Here is a 26,483-nt window from a genome sequence, read left to right as displayed (position 1 = left end):
ACATCTGCAAAAGGGCGATTAAGTGATGCCCTATCAAGAGCGGTGGTCTTTGCCTTTTTTAGTACAGGTTGGTACCCAGGTCCGCCTGCTATGACATTGATGGTTCCTTTTCCTTTCTTCTTGGGGTCATCTCTAGATCTATCACCATTTCCCTTCTTGCCATCATTTTGGATGAACCGATCCAATTTGCCTCTCTCGATGAGATGTTCTATTTCCTGGGCTAACTCCCAGCATGCATCTGTGTCATGGCCATTTTTCCTGTGATATTTACAATAATTTTTAGGATTTTTACCAGTGTTGGTGTACTCCCCCCCTTTTGGTTCGGGGTATGAAATGCTCTGTTTATGCTGGTTGTTCTCTATCCACATGAGCACTTTGCTCTTAGAGGCATTGAGAGGTGTGAAGGATGTCACAAATGCCGATTTGTTCTTGGTACCCCTTCGCCGGCCTCTAGAGGAAGAGTCTTGGTGCTTGTCCTTTTCTCTATCTCGGTGGCGAGATTCGCCTTTGTCCTTTCTAGGCGGAGAAAGTGATTCGCGGCGAATGTCATCCACCTCCATAAAGTCCTTGCAGCGCTCCATCAATTCTGCCATGCTGCTGGGCTTCTTTCGAATTAGATCCTCCTGTAAACTCTTACATGTTGTGTTCTTTACCAGAGATTCTACTGCCATGGAGATATCCACATCAACAATTTGTATACACAATTTGTTAAAAGTGTTTACATACTCTCGAAGGGATTCATTCGCCTTCTGTTTTAATTCGAAAAGCTTCTGTGACTTGACCATTGGAGGGATACATCCGGCGAATTTAGTACAAAACTCTCTGCTTAGTTGATCCCAACTGTCTATCGATCCAGGAGGTAGAGATTGGAACCAGTCATAAGCGGGACCTCCTAACATGGTGATAAACATTTTGCATAGCACTGGTTCCGTTGCATGGTTAAGGCGAAGCAGTATTCGATATTTTCTAGCGTGGGCCTCCGGGTTGTCAGCACCCGTGTATATCGGGAGATTGGGTATTTTAAAATGCCTATCCGTTTCCTCCGCCTCGATCCAAGCCGTAAAGGGTGAATCTCTATTGGTGAATGGATTATGCCAAGCATTCTCCTCATTCATGCGGAGCACCGCATCTCGAACTCTATCATCAAAATTCTCTGGACCCGCCCTTGGGCGTTCTCTCCGTGGAGATGTACTTGGAGAAGATGAAGAGCTGGATCCAGAAGACGGATCCGATGCTGATCGTCCGCCTCCTCCTCCACCCTATCCGCCCGAGGGAGCTTGACCGTTACCCCCTTCATGGCCTCCTGAAGGAATGTGCCCATCATCCCCTTAGTGTGGTGGTGGCGGTGGCCCATCCGAACGTGGTGTCTCTATTGGCCATTTGCTCTGTCTACGTCCAGTAGATGGGGGTGATCTACCCTTGCGAGAGGATCTCGGTCTCCGAGGCGAAGGTGATTCAGACCGCCTACTTTTCTCTTTTCTACGCTTTTTGTGCCTTCTCCCTTCTGATCCGCCTTTTGGGAGACTCGACCGCAGGCGGTTTAAATTATCTGATCCGCCCAGATTTATTCGTTGACTTCCACCGGCCTCAGAAAATAATTGCCGATTGAGTGGTGGGTTATTACCGGCTATAGTAGTAGTCACCATGGAATCCGTGGGTTGGATTTGGAAGAATGAAGAATCATGGGCGCCAGATCCCACAATGGCCTGCTGCCATTGAGATGACGTAGGGGTGGTGCGCCAAAGCTCTAGTATTATCATGAACGACGTTAGGCGTCTCTCCATTTCTGGGCCAAACTCTCTCCCTATGGCTCCAGCGCATGTTTCAACAAATGCATCTGGTGATAGACTCCTTCCAACTTGGGCTGCTGGAGTGCTCGAGTCAACGTGTCCAATGCTTGATTCAGGTTGGCTTGAGGGTGTTGCCAGGGGCGTTTCAATCCCAGAGGAGGGATTCTGGCCTCCGTTAGTCATATTTTTTCCTAATGTGAACAAAAACCCTTTATTTGATTAAGAGTTCCACGCTCACCGCACCAATTGATGACTCATGGAGAATTTCCATTCAGCTTCCGTCCCTGTGGTGGCGTCGTTGGATTCGATGTGGGGAAGCTCTGATGCCAAAGTCAATAAGGAAGAAAAAGAGAGCAAACTGAATTGACAAAGGGTAAGTGAATGTGTACCTTGATAGCCTGAGACGCAGGCTATATATAGCTATGAAGTTGTAACTTCCAATAACTAGAAAGTCTCCATTAATGTCCCAGTAATGGCGGTTACAGGTTACCCTTAAGGTGGCGGTTAGCTAATTGATAGCTCATTAATGGTCTTTATTGTCGGATCGGCCCAGCCGTTCGAATGGCGGATTGAGAGCTTATGGAGATTTGCCTCACAGGTTCGCCCCCGGGTCTCTCTTGGCGAGTCCTTGGTGATCCGCCCATCGGATCTCTTTACTTCGATACGCCGCGGAATTCCTGTATCAAGCGACTAACACGTGGCGTTCTTTAGGCGAATATCCCTTTTGATCCTTGGGATAATATCACAATGTTATCAAGCTTCGTAGTTTAGGTCACGGCTTAGCTTTAACTTTCATTAATATTCATGCTTCCTAAGTAACTTAGAGATTTTGCCTAATCAAGCATCGGTCTAAGTAAATTAGGAATATAGTTGATAATCTTAGGCCGAGGTTATTTAGTTCTTAAGGAAAGTTACCATCTTTTAGGATTAGATCTTTATCACATCACTACATAACTTAACACCATAGGAGATAAACATAGAGATCCCGGTATCTCAGTCTCTCACTAATTCATAGAAACAAACAATTAGTAAATCATTGCTTTTATGTTTTAGTAGATTAAACAAACAACCAACTTCTTAATTCAATTCATTAGTTAATATAGAATTTAAGTCGAATAAGGAATAGGTAACTAGTCTCTGTGGGATCGATACCGTTCTTAGGAATGTTTACTACTTAATAACGATAGAGTCCACTTGCCCTTAGGAGTTAGATAGTTTTTATTGATGTCACCCTTCCTCAAGAACTTGGGAAGGAAGTCTTCTTAAGTGGTCTCATGCTCTACATGTTATATCCACGCTCCGTGTCACTTGCTAGTGCTCTGAGTGGAGATCACCGCTTCACAGAATGGCTCCCCTAATCTTCTTCGTCTATTAATAGCCTTCTCCCCCTTATTTGATCAGCACTTCCATGCTCCGTGTGATATAATCCATGCTCCATATGAGTCGCTCCCTGAGCTTAGTTCTCCATGCATGGTTCTCTTCCTCCCTTACGAGCAACGAACCCACGCTCCGTGTGAGTTGCCTCTTGGCCTTTTGGACTAGAGATGTCCTCATCATTCTCCCCTTCTTTCAGAGAGTTGGACTCCATCTCACGTTCATTGGTAGGTAGCGGCCCCTCTGGCTTCCATAAGCTTAAATCCTGCACATTAAATGAGGGTGAAATCTTCCCAAGCCAATTGGGGAGGGCAATATGGTATGCATTGGCGTCCATCCATCCTTGGCCTTAGCTTGCTACTTGGCGCATGCACAAGTCTCTCCTTACTCAAATACACCATTACTTCATCACTGACCTCAAACTGAAGATCTTTCCAATGCTCATCAACTTTGGCCTTGATCTTACTATTTTTCTCCTCAATTCTATGCTTCACCTCTTGATGCATTTGGTGGTACTCATTAGCCAAGTGTTGGGAAGTTGCACTCTTCTGCTCCTCCTTTGGAACATCCCCTAAGTTGAGTGGGTGGTTAGGTGCCTTTGTAACACAATCTCAAATGGGGTTTTCCCGACTCACAGCTGAGTTGTAAGCAAATTCAGCTTAAGCTATCATGTAGTCCCAAATCTTAGGCTTGTCCCGACACTTGCTTCACAAGAGGTTACCTAAGGCCCGGTTGACCGCTTCAGTTTGCCCTTCTGTTTGTGGGTGAGTTGTGGTGCTAAATTTCAATGTGGCGTGAAGGATAGCCCATAAGGTTCACCAGAAATGGCTAACAAACTTCATTTCTCTATCCAACACTATGCTCTTTAGAACTCCATATAACCTCACTACTTCCCGGAAGAATAGCTTGGCAATTGCAGTAGCATCGTTAGTTTTATGATATGGTATGAAGTGTGCCATCTTTGAAAACCGACCCACCACCACGAAGATAGATACCATGACACGTTGAGTCCTCGGTAGCCCCAACACAAAATCCATAGAGAGGTCTTCCCAAATAGTTTCCGACAATGGTGGATGCATACGTAGGCCCACATTAGTGGCATGCCCTTTAGAAGTCTGACAACTCTCGCACCTCTCCACGATGTAAGCCACACCTCTCCTCAAGTTAGGCCAATAGTAGCGGGAGCTCACAGTCTCAAAGGTCTTTTCTCTATCGAAATGGCCTCCTAAAGTCCCTACTTGTAACTCCTAGATCACCCACTCTCGAATTGACATGCCCGAAAGACACAACTAACTACCCCTCATGAGGAACCCATCAATCAACTAATACTGGCCGCTCTCGGCTTCATCTCTACACTTCTCCCACACACTACCAAAATACGGATACTCTCAGTACTCCCCTTTGATGTGCTCAAAGTCCACTAACTCCAAAGCCACTGTTTTGAGGAGTGCCACTTTTCTACTCAAGGCATCCACCACTTTATTTTGTTGACTCGCCTTATGGAGAAGCTTATTAGGGAACTTATCCATAAAGGCGGACCAACTAGCATGCATGGAGCTCCGAAGGTGTTTTTTACTTCCCAAGTACTTGAGAGCTTGGTGGTCAGTGTATAGTATGAACTCCTTCCCTATAAGATAATGCTCCCAAATCTTGAGAGCCTGCACTACTGCATAGAACTCCTTGTCGTAGGTAGCCCACTTTTGTCATGAGTCATACAACTTCTCACTAAAGTAAGCAATAGGCCTCCTCTCTTGCATCAAGGCTCCCCCAACTCATACTCCACATGCATCACATTCCACCTCGAACGGTTTGTCAAAATCTCGAAAAGCCAACACCGGTGCAGTGCTTAGATTCTCCTTAATCGATGCAAAACTGTCCTTTTTCTCGTCTCCCCACTTGAAGCCTCTTCCCTTCTTCAAACACTCGGTCAAGGGTGCTACAATGGCGCTGAATATCCCTAATAGTCTTCGGAGTCGGCCACTCCTGGATAGCCCTCACATTCTCTTCATCAACCCGGATTCCATCCCCACTCACAACATACCCGAGGAACACAAGACTCTCCATCATAAAATCACACTATTCGTGGTAGCAAATAGTTGGTTCTCCCGGAGTAATATCAATACGTCTCTCAAGTGCTTTACATACTCTTCCAAAGTCTTACTATGGATGAGGATGTCATCAAAATAGACCACAACAAACTTCCCAATCACAGACTGAAGGACTTGATTCATCAATCTCATAAAGGTGCTTGGTGCATTGGTCATCCCAACAGGCATCACTAGCCACTCATACAATCTGTCTCGCGTCTTAAATGCCATTTTCCACTCATCTCCCGCTCTAATCCAGATTTGATGGTACCCGCTTCTCAAATCAACTTTGGAAAACACTTTGGAGCCGTCCAGTTGGTCCAACATATCATCAAGTCAGGGAATGGGAAACTTATACCAGATAGTGATCTTATTAATGGCTCGGCTATCCCTACACATCCTCCACGACCCATCTTTCTTGGGTGTCAACAAAGCCGGAATCGCACAAGGGCTCATACTCTCTCTCACATAGCCCATCTTCACCAACTCCTCAACCTTCTCTTACATAACCTCACTCTCGTTCAAGATCATTCGGGAGTGATGACGACTAGGCAAACTAGCTCCTGGCACAAGGTCGATGTGGTGTTGAATGTTCCTTAAGGGTGGCAATCCATGTGGCAAATCCTCTGGTAAGACATCCCGACACTTATTAAGTAATCTTCCCACGTTCTCCGGAACCTCTCATTCTTCACTTCCTACCCCATCTGATGGCATACTAGCTTTGACCATCATTACATAAACTATTTGACTCTCCTCACACTCGTTGATGAACGACTTGTGAATAGAACAAACAATTAGTGTAGACTTTCCTTTAGTCTCTGGATCTCCCATAATAGATGTAAGCACATACCGAATCCCATCCTTTAATAATCGATATGTATTCCTCCGCCCGATATGAGTTGCATCTCGGTCAAATTGCCACTGATGTCCCAAGAGTAAGTGGCAAGTATCTATCTCCATCATGTTGCAATAGACCTCATCTCGGTACTCCCCAATCTTAAGAGGTACCCGAAACCTTTGAGTGACTTTCATCTCCCCAACCTTCTTGATCCATCCCACACTATACGGACTAGGATGCACCTCAATGCTCAACCCAAACCTCTTGTCCGTAATGTCACTAATGATATTCTCTTGACTACCACTGTCAATGATAACATTGCACTTCATCCCTTGCACAAGGCATCGAGTACAAAATAGTTGGTGCCTTTGGTCCGCTTCCACTCTATTAGAGACCAATAATCTTCTCACGATATGTATAGCCCGCCAACCATCATACTTTCCATCCACTTCATCATCAATCGGGTCACAATAAACGTAACCCCTTCAACTTGCTTATTTGGAACGAATAACCCCTCAAATTGCTCAATTGGAACAAATAACTCATTAAGTTGCTTATTTAGAACAAATAACCCCTAAACCCAAAAAAAGCATTCAACATAATATTACATCAGAAATAAAAGTTTTCAAATTATCGGTTGCTACATCTAACTAATCTAGTGATACATTAAGCAAATGGCAAAAAAACTCATGAAATAACCTATTGGATTATTTGTTCGAAATAAGCAAGTTGGAGGGGTTACTTGTTAAAACTATAAGTACGGGGTCAGTTGCAGTATTGGGCCAACTTAAGGGGGCTGAGAGGGTATTAAGCCCACATTTAAATACATATTATCTTAAGTAAACATATAATATTTTATTTTGTCGGGGATTTTACGATAGGTTTTTCAGTGGCGGTTTACGGATCCCCACGGTTCGGGGATAGTAATACCCACCCCGCCCAATTTTAATGCTCGGGGCTAAAATTTCCACCGCATCCAAAATTTTTGGTTTTTTCTTGACCCTGTTGGTTTGGATCCCCACGGTTTCGGTTTTTTCCAGCCCCATTGCCACCCCTAATGTTCTCTTGAGAGAACTTCAGCAAATCAATGCACCAATGAATGAACAACAATTGAGAGATCAACTGAGTCACACAGAGATAAAGTCGGTGGAAGACAAAGATGCCTCGGGTAGGGTCACGACAAAGTTGAACTCGGCTGGGTTAGAAATTACAGGGTTGGGAGGAGAAATTACAAGGATGGGAGGAGAAATCACAATGTTGGGAGGAGAAAATGCAAGGTTGGAAGGAGAAACTGCAAGGCTTGAACGCAGTTATAACACTCTCCTCCTCCGTCGAGACCATATGATAATGTAATCAGTATTTCTTTTTTTAACATTAGTTGTTTTCCTTATTTTTTTTCTGATTTAGCAGTTTTTATTTTGTTGAACTTTAATATAATTAATTTGGGTTTATTGTTGTTTGTTTCACATTGCTGTTTATTTTACATTACGGATCTTTTAAGTAGTACTATTTTTTATGCATTGAATTTAAATTTACAATAAATGACATCTATTTTTACAATAAATAAATTTCGGTCCAACCATTTCTGCTGCACAAGTTGTTATTTCTATTGGTGTAACAATGAGAAACATAATTGGTTTATGTTGTGTAATTATTTTGAAATTTGCATATATGCTTTGAACCACTTCCATCAATGGAGACACAATGTTGTCTTGAGAGAACCTCATCAAATCAATGCACCAATGAATGAACAACAACTGCGAGATCAATTGAGTCACGCAGAGATAAAGTCGGTGGAAGATAAAGATGTCTCGGGTAGAGTCACGGTAAAGTTGAACTCAGCTGGGTTAGAAATTACAGGGTTGCGAGGAGAAATTACAAGGTTGGGAGGACAAATACAAGGCTGGAAGGTGAAAATACAAGGTTGTGAGTAGGGGTGGAAACGGGGCATGGCGTGGCGGGGTTGGGGCGGTTTTGCATCCCCCATTCCGCCCCCAACATTTTCGAGGGCGGTTTCAAGGAATCCCCAAAACAAAAAGTACGTGTTATTTGAGTTAATAGAAACAAAAGAAAAAAATGAAAGAAAGTAAAAATAATACTCTTTATACATCATTGGAAATGAAATGACATAATAATAAATAAATGACATAAGGAATAGTAATTAATGTTTCAAAAATATTAATAATAATTAATTAGGTTTTTGAAAACAATACAAATATTTAATCATAAAATTCTATTACTATTATAAATAATAGTGCCACTTATACTGATCCTTATAGAAGGATCTAGAAAGCCTTTGATTTAAAGAGTTCTTTCCTACAGTAATATTAAAAAGTAAAAACGAATAGTGTGATTCAAAAGCTGAGAAAAAAAACTTCAAAACCCTTCCTCCATTCTCCTACACCACGATCACCGCAGTTGCGGTAACAAAAGCTCCACCATATGGCTGGAAATATTCCACGCATTACTACTCAAGAAACTCCAATCTCTGTGTACACGCCAGGAGTTCAGAATAAGCATTAGATTATTTCAGCAGAGGAGTCGGGGACTAACTCATATGTTCGTGTTCCGCCTGAGCTCCACCATATGGCCGAAGATATTTCAAGCATTACTACTCAAGACACTCCACTCTCTGTTTCTATGCTAGGAGTTGTGAATGAGCGTGAAATTAATTCACCGGACGAGTCGGAGACTAACTCATCTGTTTGAGTTCCGCTTGAGCTCCACTATATGGCCGAAGATATCCCGAGCATTACTATTCAAGAAACTCCACTCCCTGTTTCTAAGCCAGCAGTTGTGAATGAGCGTGAAATTAATTCAGTAGAGGAGTCGGGGACTAACTCATATATTCTTGTTCAGCCTGAGCTCCGCATTGTTTCAAGAGGTGAGATTGTTGTGCAACCAACTATGTTCATAACAAAGAGATGGTATGGGAAAAATGGTATAGCTCTTTCTCAACTTGTTGTTCTGTTGGCTGAGGGTTTGTTTTTCTGCTGAAGAGTCCAAGGTTTGTACATAGACCTGCACCTTTCCATTTATTTATTTTCGCCATCATTTTATACGTAAATTTATTTCTGCCTTATGTGTCCTATATTTTTTTAAAAGTAAACCGTGTCTCACAAATCATTAGGAACGAGGATATCAATGAATTCTATGTGCATTTAGGAAAATGCATAATATAATATATGGTTACTATAGGATTCACATTTTTTCTCAAGGATTTTGGTACTGAGTATAGTGTTTTGCTCTTGATGATTTGTATGTTGACCGGTTTAAATTGAATTGGGTTATCTTTAGCTATAGGGAGTATGGGGTTTGCTCTAACATCAGTAATAGTTGTGACTATAATTTCAATTGGTATAACTATGGAGGTGTAGTTGGTTATTTCTTAGCATTCTATTATTCTGCTTTGATCTACATCTTATTTGAAAGGAGGTCATAAATCAAAAAAATTGAATTGGAAATAATGAATCAGAGAACAATAACTCGAATGAAAAATAAAGTCAGGAGGTTAAACAACCAAGTTAATGTATTACAAAGCCGGTTGGCGCAACCACAACAACAAAACAAATCCTAGAGGAATTTATTTTTTGAATATATTTCAATTTGATTTTCCATCAGGTGCTCATAAACTGTTTTGTCTTTACTAGATCAGCCAGAGATGAAGTAGCCCCGTAGATCAGCCGGTTTCGCCCCGATCATTTGGAGTGAAAAGATGTATAATCTCATAGTTTGGTTTTATTATTCTTATTTGAAAGATATTAGTATCTTTAATTAAATAATGTTAGTATTATTACTTTATAACTATTTGGGTTTATGTAATGTTAATTTTCTTTTCTAATTATTGTTACTATTATTTATTTATTGCACTTAAAAAAATCATATATACTTTAGGGGTGGTAACGGGGCGGGGACGGTTTTGCACCCCCTATTCCATCCTCAATATTTTCGGGGGTGGTTTTGGGGAATCCCTGAAAAAATGTTTCGGAATGAGCATGAATAATATTTTTATAAAAGCAAATCGTGTCTCACAAATCATTAGGAATGAGGATAGCAATGATTTCTATGTGCATTTAGAAAAATGCATAATAGAATATATGCTTACTATATGATCCGCATTTTTTCTGAAGGATTTTGGTACTAAGTATAGTGTTTTTCTCTTGTTGATTTGTATGTTGGCCGGTTTAAATTGTCTTGGGTTATCTTTAGCCATGAGGAGTATGAGGTTTGCTCTAACATCAGTTATAGATGTGACTACAATTTCAATTGGTATAACCATGGAGGTGTAGTTGGTTATTTCTTAACATTCTGATATTATGCTTTGATCTACATCCTAAAGAGCGGATTTGAAAGGAGGTCACACATCAAAAAATTTGAATTGGAAAGAACGAATCTGAGAATAATAACTCGACTGAAAAATAAAGTCAGAAGGTTAAACAACCAAGTTAATTAATTACAAATGCGGTTGGCGCAACCACAACAACAAAACCAATTCTAGAGGTATTTATTTTTTTGAATATATTTCAATTTGATTTTCCATCAGGTGCTTATAAACTGTTTTGTCTTTGCTAGATCAGCCAGAGAAGAAGTAGCCTCGTAAATCAGCCTGTTCCGCCCCGATCATTTGGAGTGAAAAGACGTATGATCTCGTAGTTTAGTTTTATCATTCTGATTTGAAAGATATTAGTATCTTTTAGTAAACAATGTTAGTATTATTACTTTATAACTATTTTGGTTTATGGAATATTAATTTTATTTTCTAATTATTGTTACTATTATTTATTTATTGCAATTAAAAAATCATATATACGTTAGGGATGGCAATGGGACGTGAACGGTTTTGCATCCCCCATTTGTGTTTATGGAATATTAAATTTCTTTTCTAATTATTATTACTATTATTTATTTAGTGTCATTAAAAAAGTCATATATACTTTAGGGGTGGCAACGGGGTGGGGACGGTTTTGCATCCTCCATTCCGCCCCCCATATTTTCGGGGGTGGTTTTGGAGAATCCCCGAAAAAATGTTTCGGAATGAGCATGAATAATATTTTTATAAAAGCAAATCATGTCTCACAAATCATTAGGAATGAGGATAACAATGATTTCTATGTGCATTTAGAAAAATGCATAATAGAATATATGCTTATTATATGATCCACATTTTTTCTGAAGGATTTTGGTACTAAGTATAGTGTTTTTCTCTTGTTGATTTATATGTTGGCCGGTTTAAATTGTCTTGGGTTATCTTTAGCCATGGGTAGTATGAGGTTTGCTCTAACATCAGTTATAGATGTGACTATAATTTCAATTGGTATAACCATGGAGGTGTAGTTGGTTATTTCTTAACATTCTGATATTATGCTTTGATCTACATCCTACAGAGCGGATTTGAAAGGAGGTCACACATCAAAAAATTTGAATTGGAAAGAATAAATCTGAGAATAATAACTCGACTGAAAAATAAAGTCAGGAGGTTAAACAACCAAGTTAATTAATTACAAAGGCGGTTGGTGCAACCACAACAACAAAACCAATTCTAGAGGTATTTATTTGTTTGAATATATTTCAATTTGATTTTCCATCAGGTGCTTATAAACTGTTTTGTCTTTGCTAGATCAGCCAGAGAAGAAGTAGCCTCGTAGATCAGCCTGTTCCGCCCCGATCATTTGGAGTGAAAAGATGTATGATCTCGTAGTTTAGTTTTATCATTCTGATTTGGAAGATATTAGTATCTTTTATTAAACAATGTTAGTATTATTACTTTATAACTATTTGTGTTTATGGAATATTAAATTTCTTTTCTAATTATTATTACTATTATTTATTTAGTGTCATTAAAAAAGTCATATATACTTTAGGGGTGGCAACGGGGCGGGGACGGTTTTGCATCCTCCATTCCGCCCCCCACTTTTTCGGGGGTGGTTTTGGGGAATCCCCGAAAAAATGTTTCGGAATAAGCATGAATAATATTTTTATAAAAGCAAATTGTGTCTCACAAATCATTAGGAATGAGGATAGCAATGATTTCTATGTGCATTTAGAAAAATGCATAATAGAATATATGCTTATTATATGATCCGCATTTTTTCTGAAAGATTTTGGTACTAAGTATAGTGTTTTTCTCTTGTTGATTTGTATGTTGGCCGGTTTAAATTGTCTTGGGTTATCTTTAGCCATGGGGAGTATGAGGTTTGCTCTAACACCAGTTATAGATGTGACTATAATTTCAATTGGTATAACCATGGAGGTGTAGTTGGTTATTTCTTAACATTCTGATATTATGCTTTGATCTACATCCTAAAGAGTGGATTTGAAAGGAGGTCACACATCAAAAAATTTGAATTGGAAAAAATGAATCTGAGAATAATAACTCGACTGAAAAATAAAGTCAGGAGGTTAAACAACCAAGTTAATTAATTACAAAGGCGGTTGGTGCAACCACAACAACAAAACCAATTCTAGAGATATTTATTTTTTTAAATATATTTCAATTTGATTTTTCATCAGGTGCTTATAAACTGTTTTGTCTTTGCTAGATCAGCTAGAGAAGAAGTAGCCTCGTAGATCAGCCTGTTCCGCCCCGATCATTTGGAGTGAAAAGACGTATGATCTCGTAGTTTAGTTTTATCATTCTGATTTGAAAGATATTAGTATCTTTTATTAAACAATGTTAGTATTATTACTTTATAACTATTTGTGTTTATGGAATATTAAATTTCTTTTCTAATTATTATTACTATTATTTATTTAGTGTCATTAAAAAAGTCATATATACTTTAGGGGTGGCAACGGGGCGGGGACAGTTTTGCATCCTCCATTCCGTCCCCCATATTTTCGGGGGTGGTTTTGGGGAATCCCCGAAAAAATGTTTCGGAATGAGCATGAACAATATTTTTATAAAAGCAAATCGTGTCTCACAAATCATTAGGAATGAGGATAGCAATGATTTCTATGTACATTTAGGAAAATGCATAATAGAATATATGCTTACTATAGGATCCACATTTTTTCTCAAGGATTTTGGTTCTGAGTATAGTGTTTTGCTCTTGTTGATTTGTATGTTGGCCGGTTTAAATTGTCTTAGGTTATCTTTAGCTATGGGAAGTATGAGGTTTGCTCTAACATCAGTAATAGCTGTGACTATCATTTCAATTGGTATAACCATGGAGGTGTAGTTGGTTATTTCTTAGGATTCTATTATTCTGCTTTAATCTACATCCTAAAGAGCGGATTTGAATGAAGGTCACACATCAAATTTTTTGAATAGGAATGAATAAATCAGAGAAAAATAACTCGACTAAAAAATAAAGTCAGGAGGTTAAACAAATAAGTTAATGAATTATAAAGGCGGTTGGCGCAACCACAACAACAAAACCAATCCTAGAGGTATTTATTTTTGGAATATATTTCAATTTGATTTTCCATCAGGTTCTTATAAACTGTTTTGTCTTTGCTAGATCAGCCAGAGAAGAAGTGGCCCCGTAGATCAGCCGGTTCAGCCCCGATCATTTGGAGTGAAAAGACATATTATGTCGTAGTTTAGTTTTATTATTCTTATTTGAAAGATATTAGTATCTTTTATTAAACAATGTTAGTATTATTACTTTATAACTATTTGGGTTTATGGAATATTAATTTTCTTTTCTAATTATTGTTACTATTATTTATTTATTACCATTAAAAAAATTATATATACTTTAGGGGTGGCAACTGGGCGGGGACGGTTTTGCATCCCCTATTTTGCCTCCAATATTTTCGGGGGTGGTTTTGGTGAATCCCCGAAAAATGTTCCGCAATGAGCGTTAAATTAATTCACCGGAGGAGACGAAGACTAACTTATCTGTTTGAGTTACGCCTGAGCTCGACAATATTGCCGAAGATATTCCAAACATTACTACTCAAGTAACACCACTCCCTATTTCTAAGCCATCAGTTGTGAATAAGCGTGAAATTAATTTAGGAGAGGAGTCGGGGACTAACTCATATGTTCGAGTTCAGCCCGAGCTCCGCGTTGTTTCAAGAGGTGAGATTGTTGGTGCAACCAACTATTTTCATAACAAAGAGATTGTGTGGGCAATATGGTATGACTCTTATTGCTATGTTGGTTGTGGGTTTGTTTTTATACTGAAGAGTTCAAGGTTTGGACATTGATCTGTACATTTCCATGTATTTATTTTCGCCATCATTTTGTTCGTAAATTTATTTGTCTTATGTGTCCTATATTTTTTTAAAAGCAAATCGTGTCTCACAAATCATTAGGAATGAGGATAACAATGATTTGTATGTGCATTTAGGAAAATGCATAATAGAATATATGCTTACTATAGGATCCGCATTTTTTCTGAAGGATTTTGGTACTAAGTATAGTGTTTTGCTCTTGTTGATTTGTATGTTGGCCGGTTTAAATTGTCTTGGGTTATCTTTAGCTATGGGGAGTATGAGGTTTGCTCTAACATCAGTAATAGATGTGACTATAATTTCAATTGGTATAACCATTGAGGTGTAGTTGGTTATTTCTTAGCATTCTATTATTCTGCTTTGATCTACATCCTAAAGAGCGGATTTGAAAAGAGGTCACACATCAAAAAATTTGAATTGGAAAGAATGAATCAGAGAACAATAACTCGACTGAAAAATAAAGTCAGAAGGTTAAACAACCAAGTTAATGAATTACAAAAGCGGTTGGCGCAACCACAACAATAAAACCAATTCTAGAGGTATTTATTTTTTGAATATATTTCAATTTGATTTTCCATCAGGTGCTTATAAACTGTTTTGTCTTGTTAGATCAGCCAGAAAAGAAGTAGCTCTGTAGATCAGCCAGTTCCGCCCCGATCATTTGGAGTGAAAAGACGTATGATCTCGTAGTTTAGTTTTATTGTTCTTATTTAAAAGATATTAGTATCTTTTATTAAACAATGTAAGTATCATTACTTTATAACTATTTGGGTTTATGGAATGTTAAGTTTTTTTTCTAATTATTGTTACTATTATTTATTTATTACAATTAAAAAAAATCATATATACTTTAGGGTTGGAAACGGGGCGGGAACGGTTTTGCATCCCCCATTCCACCCCCAATATTTTCGGGGGTTGTTTTGGGGAATCCCCGAAAAAATATTTCGAAATGAGTATGAATAATATTTTTTTTAAAGAAAATCGTGTCTCACAAATCACTAGGAATGAGGATAAAAATGACTTTTATTTGCATTTAAGAAAATGTATAATAGAATATATGCTTACTATATGATCAATATTTTTTCTCAAGGATTTTGGTACTGAGTATAGTGTTTTGCTCTTGTTGATTTGTATATTGGCCGGTTTAAATTGTCTTGGGTTATCTTTAACTATGGGGAGTATGAGGTTTGCTCTAACATCAGTAATATATATGACTATAATTTCAATTGATATAACCATGAAGGTGTAGTTGGTTATTTCTTAGGATTCTATTATTCTGCTTTGTTCTACATCCTAAAGAGCGGATTTGAAAGGAGGTCACACATCAAAAAATTTGAATTGGAAAGAATGAATCAGAGAACAATAACTCGACTTACAAATAAAGTCAGGAGGTTAAACAACCAAGTTAATTAATTATAAAGGCGGTTGGCACAACCACAACAACAAACCCAATCGTAGAGGTGTTTATTTTTTGAATATATTTCAATTTGATTTTCCATCAGGTGCTTATAAACTGTTTTGTCTTCCTAGATCAGCCAGAGAAGAAGTAGCCCCGTAGATCAATCATTTCCGCCCCGATCATTTGGAGTGAAAAGACGTATGATCTCGTATTTTAGTTTTATTATTCGTATTTGTAATATATTAGTATCTTTTATTAAACAATGTTAGGATTATTACTTTATAACTATTTGGGTTTATGGAATGTTAATTTTCTTTTCTAATTATTGTTACTATTATTTATTTATTGTCATTAAAAAAAATCTTATATACTTTAGGGGTGGCAACGGGGCGGGGATGGTTTTGCATTCTCTATTCCGCCCCCAATATTTTCGGGGGTGGTTTTGGGGAATCCCCGAAAAAATGTTTCGGAATAAGCGTGAAATTAATTCACCGGAGGAGACGGAGACTAACTCATCTGTTTGAGTTCCGCCTGAGCTCCACCATATGGCTGAAGATATTCCAAGCATTACTACTCAAGACACACCACTCCCTATTTCTAAGCCATCAGTTGTAAATGAGCGTGAAATTAATTCAAGAGAAGAGTCCGGTACTAACGCATATGTTCGAGTTCAGCCTGAGCTCGCGTTGTTTCAATAGGTGAGATTGCTGGTGCAACCTATTGGTCTCGTATAATGTGACAAGGTTAGTTCCAAGGGGTGGGATAGGAACTATTTAAAATTTTGTCTGTTAAGGCCGACTTCTTTTCTTTGAGAAAAGGTTTACACAGCGGCGCTAAGTAGTTTTAAGACACAAGCTTAGTCAACTGGTGACTAAGTCTGCTTCTTTCCTTGAGTCAGGAGACAGCACTTAAGTCTATTCCTGAACTCCGCTTCTTAGTGCACTCAACTCAGCCTGAGTTCGTTACTTAGTCATTTTTATAGCAAGCAATATATAAAGGAGTTTAAAGGTTAGAAATATGTTACTCAGCAGACATATCCTGGTTCGGTCTCTCCGCCTACGTCCAGTCCCCTGGAACTCATTTCGAGCTTTTTGAATCCTCTACTGAGCTCTTTAAAGGTAGAGGACGAAACCTTTTACAATAGAAGCTGAGTATACAAGAGTGCCTTCCTCTATACCTCTACTCACTCCTATACCTACCGCTGAGTACTATAACTGGGTACTCAGCTTCTCCTTTCTATTCTTCTAGAAATGATAAGTGTTTGTCGTAAACAACAATTGCTAAGACACTTTAGATGAATGAAATCACTCTAGACTTTTACACAAAGATTGGAATTGGTGATCTGCATTGAATGTAGCAATTGAGAGGCCTTTATATAGTGACACTTCAAGCACCGGTAATTTCGAATTTCGAAATAACCATTGGAGGCTAACGGCTTCCTGTCGTTGTCACTCAGGACGTGCTCAGTGTCGTTGGCCAATGAGATTCTTGCATCTTCTGTCTACGATAGTGGTCAGCAGCTTTTCGGCAGATGAACAAAATGTTTCGCCATTTATAGTAAAGTCCTCCAGACAGCTTACTGCGTCTTTTGAGCTTTACCCAAAGTAGAAATACTTTGTCTACATGTTGGTTATGTTCTCCCGCTGACTTGTACTTCTTATCGTTCAACTCAGCAGCTTCATCTTGAAGCAATTGATAGAAGGCTTCTCGATCCTTCTTCATGCTGAGCTAGTGCTTTGCTTAGAACGACTCTGTTTTGTCTTCCTGGGCCGTGAGGTCTTGATCTGTTAACTTGGGCTTGACTTCCACTTATGGGCCTTTAGGCTTAGTGTCTTAATGTCTTATAAATCAAGTTAACTCAACATTGAACAAACACATTAGTATGAATAAATCAAAGCATTTAAATTTAATGTGTTAGAATATTTTTATCATTCACATAAATAATTTTGTCAAATCAAAATCATGTGGAAAGGTGTTTCAACAAACTCCCCCATTTTGATGTTGGAAAAAATATTCAGTAAGGAACTCAGTGTTGAGCTCCTCCATGATAGTTGACCTTGTTTTACTCAAGATACCCCCCCATAAGGGTTGAGCTACTGACTTAGTTTTACTTTAAACATTTCAAGGTTTAATCAAGTAAGTCTAAGGTCAGTTTTCAGAAATAGGTCAGCTCATGGAACATATTCTATTTAACTCAGTTAAGATGTGCGGAAGATTTAGATATCAGAGTACGCTGAGTATATCTTTGTTCAATGAGTTTTAGTTAAGAAGACATGTAAAAGAGGTCAACATATAGATCAACACAGTAGACAATCATGAAGCAATGTAAGCACATAACACGGTTGATTTAATGAAGATACGTTAACTATTCAGCACAAAACATAAGTAAGCATCACATAAGCTTAGTCAATTTGAAAAAGGTAGATGCATTGCATAGTTTTGGATTAATGGTCAGCACAACAAAATACATAAGGCGAAGACTACAAGTTTTTAAAGAGCTAAATCTAGCAATCCTAGCCAAGCTATTTTTTCTTGTAGTTAATTTGGACATCATGATCTTTAGCTTTTCCCTTTCCCTTGGATTTCTGCTGACTTCCTGATGCTTCTCCTGATTGTTGAGTTCTTTGAGCTTGTTCTTTCTCCCCCATTTTGTCAGCATCGGGAGGAGGAGGAATGAAGGTGTCGTTGAGGGCAGCACGAGTTAATCGGACAGAGAATGCCTTAAGCTTGCATGTGCTTTCATTTATGCCATCAAAAACAAGAACACCATCATCCAAGACAGAACGTGGAACCATGACCGAGGCACTGAGCATACTCAGGATGTATTCTTGAGACTTTCCAACCCAGGTTATAGAATCAGTCAGCATGGCAAAGGCTTGATGAAACATCTTAAGCAGAGCCGAGTAATAATACTAACGTTGAACATTTGAGTGGCGCACATGGTTGAAAGTGACTTGAGAGTACCTCAGAATTTCATTCGTCTTGAGTTGATCAGTTTCCATCTCTTCCTTACTCAAGTTGAGTAGATGGACTGCCTCACTAATTTGCTCAATGGAGCATTGGGAGGAGGAAGAGAGTTGCTCGTTGGTTCTGGCTTGCTCAGATTGAAACTGGGTGAACAGTTGATGAACTTCAGCAGAAGTTGCATACATTGAGTTCGCAGCTGACAGGTCATGAAGTTCACCCTAAAGAGAGTTCATGTGATTGACCATTGTCAGCTGGAGTTCGGCCAGCTTTGTTATTGATTCCTGTCTAGGATGTTGAGACTGAAGTGAAGTTATGAGACTCGGAAGATCCTTAAGACCTTTGATTTCTGTGAGAAGCTGAGTGACAGACGAAAGTTGAGTTGGCTCAATAGGAACTGAACTAGCGGCGTCGGCATTGGTTTGATAGATGTCCTAGAGTAGAGCTTGAGCTGAGTCAATGATTCTTCGTTCAGACTCAGAGGCATTCAGATAAGAGTAGGATCCATTATTATTTGGCTCAATTGCCAAAGTACGAGTAGAACCGGATGGTGGAGGTGTTTGGTTCTGCTCAATATTAGAAATGCCACAATGATCAACGGCTAGTCTTGAGTTGATATTGCCAGCAGGAGCTGACTAGTTGATATTCTGCACTTTTGTTTGTGGAAGAGGATGATCGGCAGAATTATCTACTTGCTCAGAGTCAGGCTGAAGCTGACTGGTTTGAGGAGGTTGAGGTGTTTTAGCACTGACCTGAGTAGGTATTTCCTTAGCTAGCTCAACATGTTGAGGAGCAGGAACTTCAAGCACTTGCTCGGGATCACCTTGGCTTAGAGGAGAAATTGAGTCGGCATGTTCCTTAGGCTGAGAAACAGAGGCTTGCTTTTCATGTTGCTCTGGTGGAGACTCAGTGGGATTTGAGAAGAATTTGAACTGCATATCTGAGAGGTCAGTGATCGGATCCCGTAGTGGTGAGTCACCCATAAGATCAATGATAGGGGATTTATGTGCCTTCTTCTTAAGTCTCCTTAATCTCTTAGTCTTTTGAGGAGAGGGGTCAACCGGAATGGACTCAATTGAGTCAGTAGGTGAAGGTGCCCCTTGATCAGCGTGATCCTTTACTGTTGGCCCAGCTTCTTCTTCAACCTGCTCAGTGTAGGTTGTTTCATGTTGTTCAATATCTGATGGCTCATGTTGCTCAACATTTGCTGTCTCCTCAGCATCAAACTGACCACCCAATTCTTCTTGATCTTGGTCAGTGGGATTTTTCTCAAGAGCAATGCCTTGACTTCTTGCAAAATGGGAGTCTTCAGAGATAACAACTCTAAGTGGGGGTACGTCGATAGGACTTAACTCGGAAGAGACCTTCTTCTTCTTTCTCAGTGGTTGCTCAGGAGTGTCCTCCTTTTCTTCTTCTTCCTCAGGCTCAGCTTGCCTTTTGAGGTTTTATGCTGACTTAGGTCCAACCTGGCCTTGTGCAATTTGAGGCTTTGTTCCTCTGGATACAAACCGAACCTTTATCGGTGGTGCATCCTCGTCTTTGGAAGAGCTTTGAACAACTTTCCTTTTTCTATCCTGTTTGTCAGCTTGAGTTTTCCTCTTTTTCTTTCCTTCTCTGGTCTGCATCCCATCGGTTTCTTGAACAGCGGTCCCTTTTCCTTTCTTGGGTACAATTGGTTGATTATAAAATAGGCCAAACAAAGCAGCTGCAATAATTTCTGTACCCCAGGTGTGGATTTCCTCAACCAAGCTCACCTGGTGATCTTTAAGGATTCTAGTAATAATTTCTCCGACATGACCAGGAGGTTTGCAAAACTCAACGAGATAGGTAATCTTTTCTTGGTCACTTGATTTGCAAAGTATATCTCCTTCATTTTTCAGTTTTAGCAGTGAGGCAAGGTAAGAAGGGTTGATGAAGATGTCTTTCCCTCGAACCTTGGTGACCATGTAGCCCGGTCATCGTCAGTGGCTCTTAGGTTAGTGTAGAACTCATTCACTAACTCAGGGTAGGAGGCCTCTCGAGTTGAGAACAGCTCGGTCCAGCCGTTCTTTGAGATCCACTCATAGAAGGGTTGCTCAGCTTCCACAAATCCCTTCGAGAACCAGCGTGAGTGGTCAACTTTGTATCCCCTTATACTGCTATAAACCAGGGAGTAGGTTCGTTCCACTAGTTTCTTTGCCTTATCCTGATTCCGTTTCCCTTTCGAAGAGGTAGCTTGGTCAGCCTTGGTTTTCTTGCTCGGTGTAGTGACCTTAGAGTGGTCACGCTAACTAGTTTCTTGAGACTTGGTGGGAGTCTCACTATATTCATGCTGAGCATGAGATGGAGGGTTTTCATCGGAGCAGTTGTCGTTGTAACCGGCACTAGAGACATTTTGAGAATCGTTAGACATGATTCTTAGAGAAGTTTAAGAAGTTTGGGAATTTTTAGAGAAGAGAGTATTTGAATACCAGAAATTTATAAGTGTAAAGAGGTAAAAGTAGGAATTCATCCACTATTTATAGAGGTGTCGAGTTGATCTGAAGCATTGAGGTGGCCGTTTGACCTCGAGATACTCAATCGATAAAGATTCTGGCATTTATGACACATTCAGCGTATGTATTTTCTAATTATTACGCTTACGTCATCCTAGGTGGCTATTTAATTCACGTGTTTCGCATTAAATTTTGCAACGGATCTTTACTCAGTGTTAAGGATTCCAAACGTTTAAAGTTCTGAGTAGTCAGTTCTATGCAAGGAATAATTCGTGTGTTTAATCACTCAGTTTAAGATAACCACTCAATGTGTATATCTACTCAGCATGTAATAGATATTGATTTAGCATAAATCACTCAGCATGGTAATCAGCTTAGCATGCATATATCACATATTATATTTGGAATTTACTGAAGAGGATTAAACATACCAATGGCTTCTCTAAGTATGTTGAATTGCTCACGAGCCAGTGGCTTTGTGAAGATATCAGCAAGCTGCTCATCTATTGGGACATAGGTCATCTTGATCTCTCCCTTGAGTACATGATCTCTGATGAAGTGATTGTTGAAACACCTTTTCCACAAGATTTTGATTTGACAAAATCATCCATGATTAAGAGGCAATTAAATTTAGATGCTTTGATTTAATTGTACTAACATGTTTGTTCAATATTGAGTGCAAAAATATACAAAGTAGATAAAAGACAGCACAAGCAAAGCTGAGTAGAACGGAACTCAGCATGACAGAATGTAAGCCGAGTGGAGTAGGACTCAGAAGCAAAACGAAGCTGACTAAAATTGAAGATTTCTTCAGAAGCGGTTAAACAGAACGGAGCTGACCTAGAAGGAACTCAGCATGAACGTTGAACATTCTAAAAGAACAAACGAAGCTGAGTGACAGTCAGGACAGCATGAAGGATACGTTCACTAAAGGACAAAGTCTGCCAACCTTCTGCACCAATAATTGGAACCTCGAAGATACACAAAAGACCAATTCCAAGAGACATGGGTCATTGGATTATTGGTAAAAGACGACTGGCACAAAAAGACAAGCCAGGCACAAGAAGACAAACATGGCGCCTAAAGAAAGCAGAGGAAGGGAATGGCGGTACAGTCTGAATCTGTCCCCTAAAAGAGCCATTTTGGTGTTAACGGCTATGACATTTCAAAACGATCAAATCTACAGATTTCCTTCTATAAAAGGACAATCGATAAACTTGGATCATCACTGAAGCATCAAAAGAAAAACACAAGAGATAATTTCAAAAGCACTCAAATACAAAAAGGATCTTACACCTATTTTTTTATTCTATGTGTAAATGCTAGATTGATTTGTAATCATCTAAAGTGTTCTTTAGTTCAAAAAGAACAAGTCTGTGATCAATAGGAATATTGAGAGTGTTAAGCTGAGTGCTTGGTTGTAAGCATTTCAGTGGTAGAGAAATCTAGGTGTTGGGTTGTAGCACTTAGTAGGAGTTGAGTAGACGAATAGAGGAAGGTACTCTTGCATATTCAACTGCCTTGTAAGTGGTTTGTGCTCTACCTTTAAAGAGCTCAGTATTGGATTCAAAAAGTCCGGAGGACTCTGGGGACTGGACGTAGGCAGAGAGGCCGAACCAGGATAAGTGATACTGAGTAATCTCTAAACTCTCTCTTATAATTGCATGTGTTGTTTGCTTTATTTACTCAGCATATAAATTGCCTAAGCTGATCTTGAGTAAGTAAGTGGTGCTGAGTTAGAAGCTGACCTCCAAGAGTGTCAATTCTTAACTCTCAAAGAAAACAACTTTGGTCAACATCTGACTAAAGCTGTCCTGAAATATATCTCACCAAGCCTTTTAGGATACACTGGGAGCAGATGTGGGAGCAGCCTGCGCAAAGTGGCTTAGTGAGGGGGAATTTCCAATGGAATAAACGACACCACAATTGTTCTGATACCAAAGATTGACAATCCTAGAATGCTGAAGGATCTTCGCCCTATCGCCCTGTGCAATGTCATCTACAAGATAATTGCTAAGGCCTTAGCAAATCGTCTGAAAAAGGGTTCTCCCTAAGATTATTGGTGAAACTCAATCTGCTTTTGTTCCTGGAAGGTCTATAATTGATAATGTGCAGGTGGCTTTTGAAAGCATACATTATATGAAGAGATTGAATAGAGGGAAGAATTGGCAGGTTGCCTTAAAAATTGATATCAACAAGGCCTATGATAGAGTTGAATGGGAATTCCTTAAAACAATTATGTGCAGAATGGGTTTTCATGAAACATGGATTGGCTGGATGATGCTATGCATAACAACTGTGAAATACAAGGTGGCAATAAATGGGGAGTGCTCTGACCAAGTTGTCCCTGGTCGAGGATTAAGGTAAGGGGATCCCCTATCTCCCTACATGTTTATCCTGTGTGCTGAAGTCTTATCTAAACTTATCAGAAAGGCTGAAGAAGAAGGGCTTATTTCAAGGTGTAAGATCTGCAGAAGGGCACTGGCAGTAACACACCTCTTCTTTGCTGATGACAGCTTTTTGTTCTTTGGGGCAACCATTGATGAGACTAGAAAGGTCATGAACATCCTGTCTGAATATGAAGTGGCTTCGGGTTAGGCAGTGAACTTAAGCAAATCAGGGGGTTTTTTCAGTCTTAATGTGTCTGAACCTTCGCGATTACAGATCAAAGCATTATTGGGGGTGTGCACTCCTCTCGACACAGGTAGGTATCTGGGTCTACCATCACTTATTGGGCGTTCGAAACGCAGGATTTTCGCCTTCATGATTGATAGGCTTCGCAAGAAGTTTGGGGCGTGGGGTCTCAAATTCCTGTCCCAGGCAGTGAAAGAGGTGCTTCTTAAGTCTGTGGCTCAAGCCTTGCCAACCTTTTGTATGAGTACGTTCCTTCTACCTTTATCTATATGGGATGAGCTGCAAAAATTAATGAATTCTTTTTGGTGGGGTATGAAACCTGAGGACAGAAGAAACATTCATTGGTTTGATTGGGGTAAATTGTGTAGACCTAAAGACTCGGGTGGGATGGTTTTAAGGATCTACATGTATTTAACCTAGCAATGTTAGGTAAACAGGGATGGAAATTACTAAAATTCCCAAATACTTTAGTGAGTCAAATGTTCAAAGCTAAATATTACCCTAGGGAGGACTTACTTCTCTCCAAATTAGGCAATAATCCTAGTATGGTTTGGAGAAGCATATGGGAAGGCATTAGTATATTGAAAACAGGGGTTAGATGAAGAGTGGAAGATGGTAGATCAATCAGAGTTTGGGAGGATGAGTGGGTTCCTAATCTAGAGGGTTTTTGCATAAATTCCTTTTTGGTCCCTGGAATGGAGAATGTGATGGTAGCGGACTTGTTGCTTGAAAATGGGAGAGGGTGGGATATGCAGAGACTAAACGGCTATTTTAGCGAAGTGGAAGTGCAGGCTATTAGTGATATTATCTTGCCACACAATGCAGGGGAAGATATGAGGATCTGGCATTGGTCAAGGGATAGACACTACAATGTTCACTCAGGCTACTTGTCAGGTATGGGGCTAGTAGAAGCTAGCAGAGCCCAGGAGGGATGGAAGAGGTTGTGGAAGCTGATGATTCCCCCTAAGATGAAACAGTTTATTTGGCGTCTGTGTTCAAAGTGCTTACCCACTAGAACTCGGTTGGCCCAGAGAAGAGTCCCCATTTCAACTGAATGCCCAATATGTGTGGAGCAAGAAGAGACAGATAACCATTTATTTGTTGATTGTTGTTTCGCAGGTGACATTTGGCGTGTTGCAGGTGTTCCTGTGCCGAGAGTGGATAACAGATATATTGACGACTGGCTTCTCCAAGCCTTGAGCAGCTCAAATTTAGAAGAAATAGTTAGAATCTGTTGTGCACTCAAAGCAATCTGGGACCACAGAAACAGAGTCCTGTGGCACATGAGATGGTGGCCGGCAGACACAGCTTGGCGAATCAGTTTGGAGGTTGTTCAGGAGTGGAAAGCCTATCAACAGAAGGCGCCAGCATTGGGCAATCGACACACGCAAGAAACACACATACAGACGGCCCCGACGACGGACGTCCAACCACTCCTGCGTACATAGGGCACACAGATGAGAGGTAACCATTTTTCGCCAAATCCGCAACATATATGGAACACGCCTAGCCCGGGCTTTATGAAATGCAATATCGACGAGGCCATTTTTAATGAATTAGAGAGCAACAGCATGGGAGCGGTTATTAGGGATGAAAGGGGAGTATTTCTCTTTTGTAGTAGCAGTCTTATCCCAAGCATTAAGGAGGCACGTGTCATTGAAGCTCTTGCAATCCGCACAAGTTTGTTATGGATTGCTAATATGGGTTTTTCTGCTGTTATTTTTGAATCTGATGCTAAGGCTGTGGTTGATGCTATTCACTCTGAAAAGTAGGACATTTCTGAATTTGGTATGATTGTGGAAGATTGTTGAGTCTTGTTAAGATCCACCCCAACTTTTAAATTAGCTTTTATTTCTCGTTTAGCGAACAGTGCGGCTCATTTGGTAGCTAGGCTTGCCTGTTCCAATGCTAGCGATTTCTTTTCAACTATTGTGCCAAACTGGCTTGTGAACACTATTTATATGGATGCAAATCCATCATCTATTTAAGCTTCGCTTTCAGGTTCAAAAAAAAACATTGTTTAATAAAATATACTAATATCTTTCAAATAAGAATAATAAAACTAAACTACGAGATCATATGTCTTTTCACTCCAAATGGTCGGGGCGGAACCGGCTGATCTACGAGGCTACTTCTTCTCTGGCTGATCTAGCAAAGATAAAATAGTTTATAAGCACCTGATGGAAAATCAAATTGAAATATATTCAAAAAATAAATACCTCTAGGATTGGTTTTGTTGTTGTGGTTGCGCCAACCGCCTTTGTAACTCATTAACTTGGTTGTTTAACCTCCTGACTTTATTTTTCGGTCGAGTTATTGTTCTCTGATTCATTCTTTCCAATTCAAATTTTTTAATGTGTGACCTCCTTTCAAATCCGCTCTTTAGGATGTAGATCAAAGCAGAATAATAGAATACTAAGAAATAACCAACTACACCTCCATGGTTATACCAATTGAAATTATTATCACATCTATTACTGATGTTAGAGCAAACCTCATACTCCCCATAGCTAAAGATAACCCAAGACAATTTAATCTGGTCAACATACAAATCAACAAGAGTAAAACACTATACTTAGTACCAAAATCCTTCAGAAAAAATGCAGATCCTATGGTAAGCATATATTCTATTATGCATTTTCCTAAATGCACATAGAAATCATTGCTATCCTCATTCCTAATGATTTATGACACATGATTTGCTTTTAAAAAAATATAGGACACATAAGACAAATAAATGTA

This window comes from Euphorbia lathyris, chromosome 4 (assembly GCF_963576675.1).
Source record: "Euphorbia lathyris chromosome 4, ddEupLath1.1, whole genome shotgun sequence".
In the NCBI taxonomy this organism is placed as follows: Eukaryota; Viridiplantae; Streptophyta; class Magnoliopsida; order Malpighiales; family Euphorbiaceae; genus Euphorbia; species Euphorbia lathyris.
The sequence above is the reverse complement of the archived record's forward strand: the minus strand, read 5'-3'. Positions refer to the sequence as shown.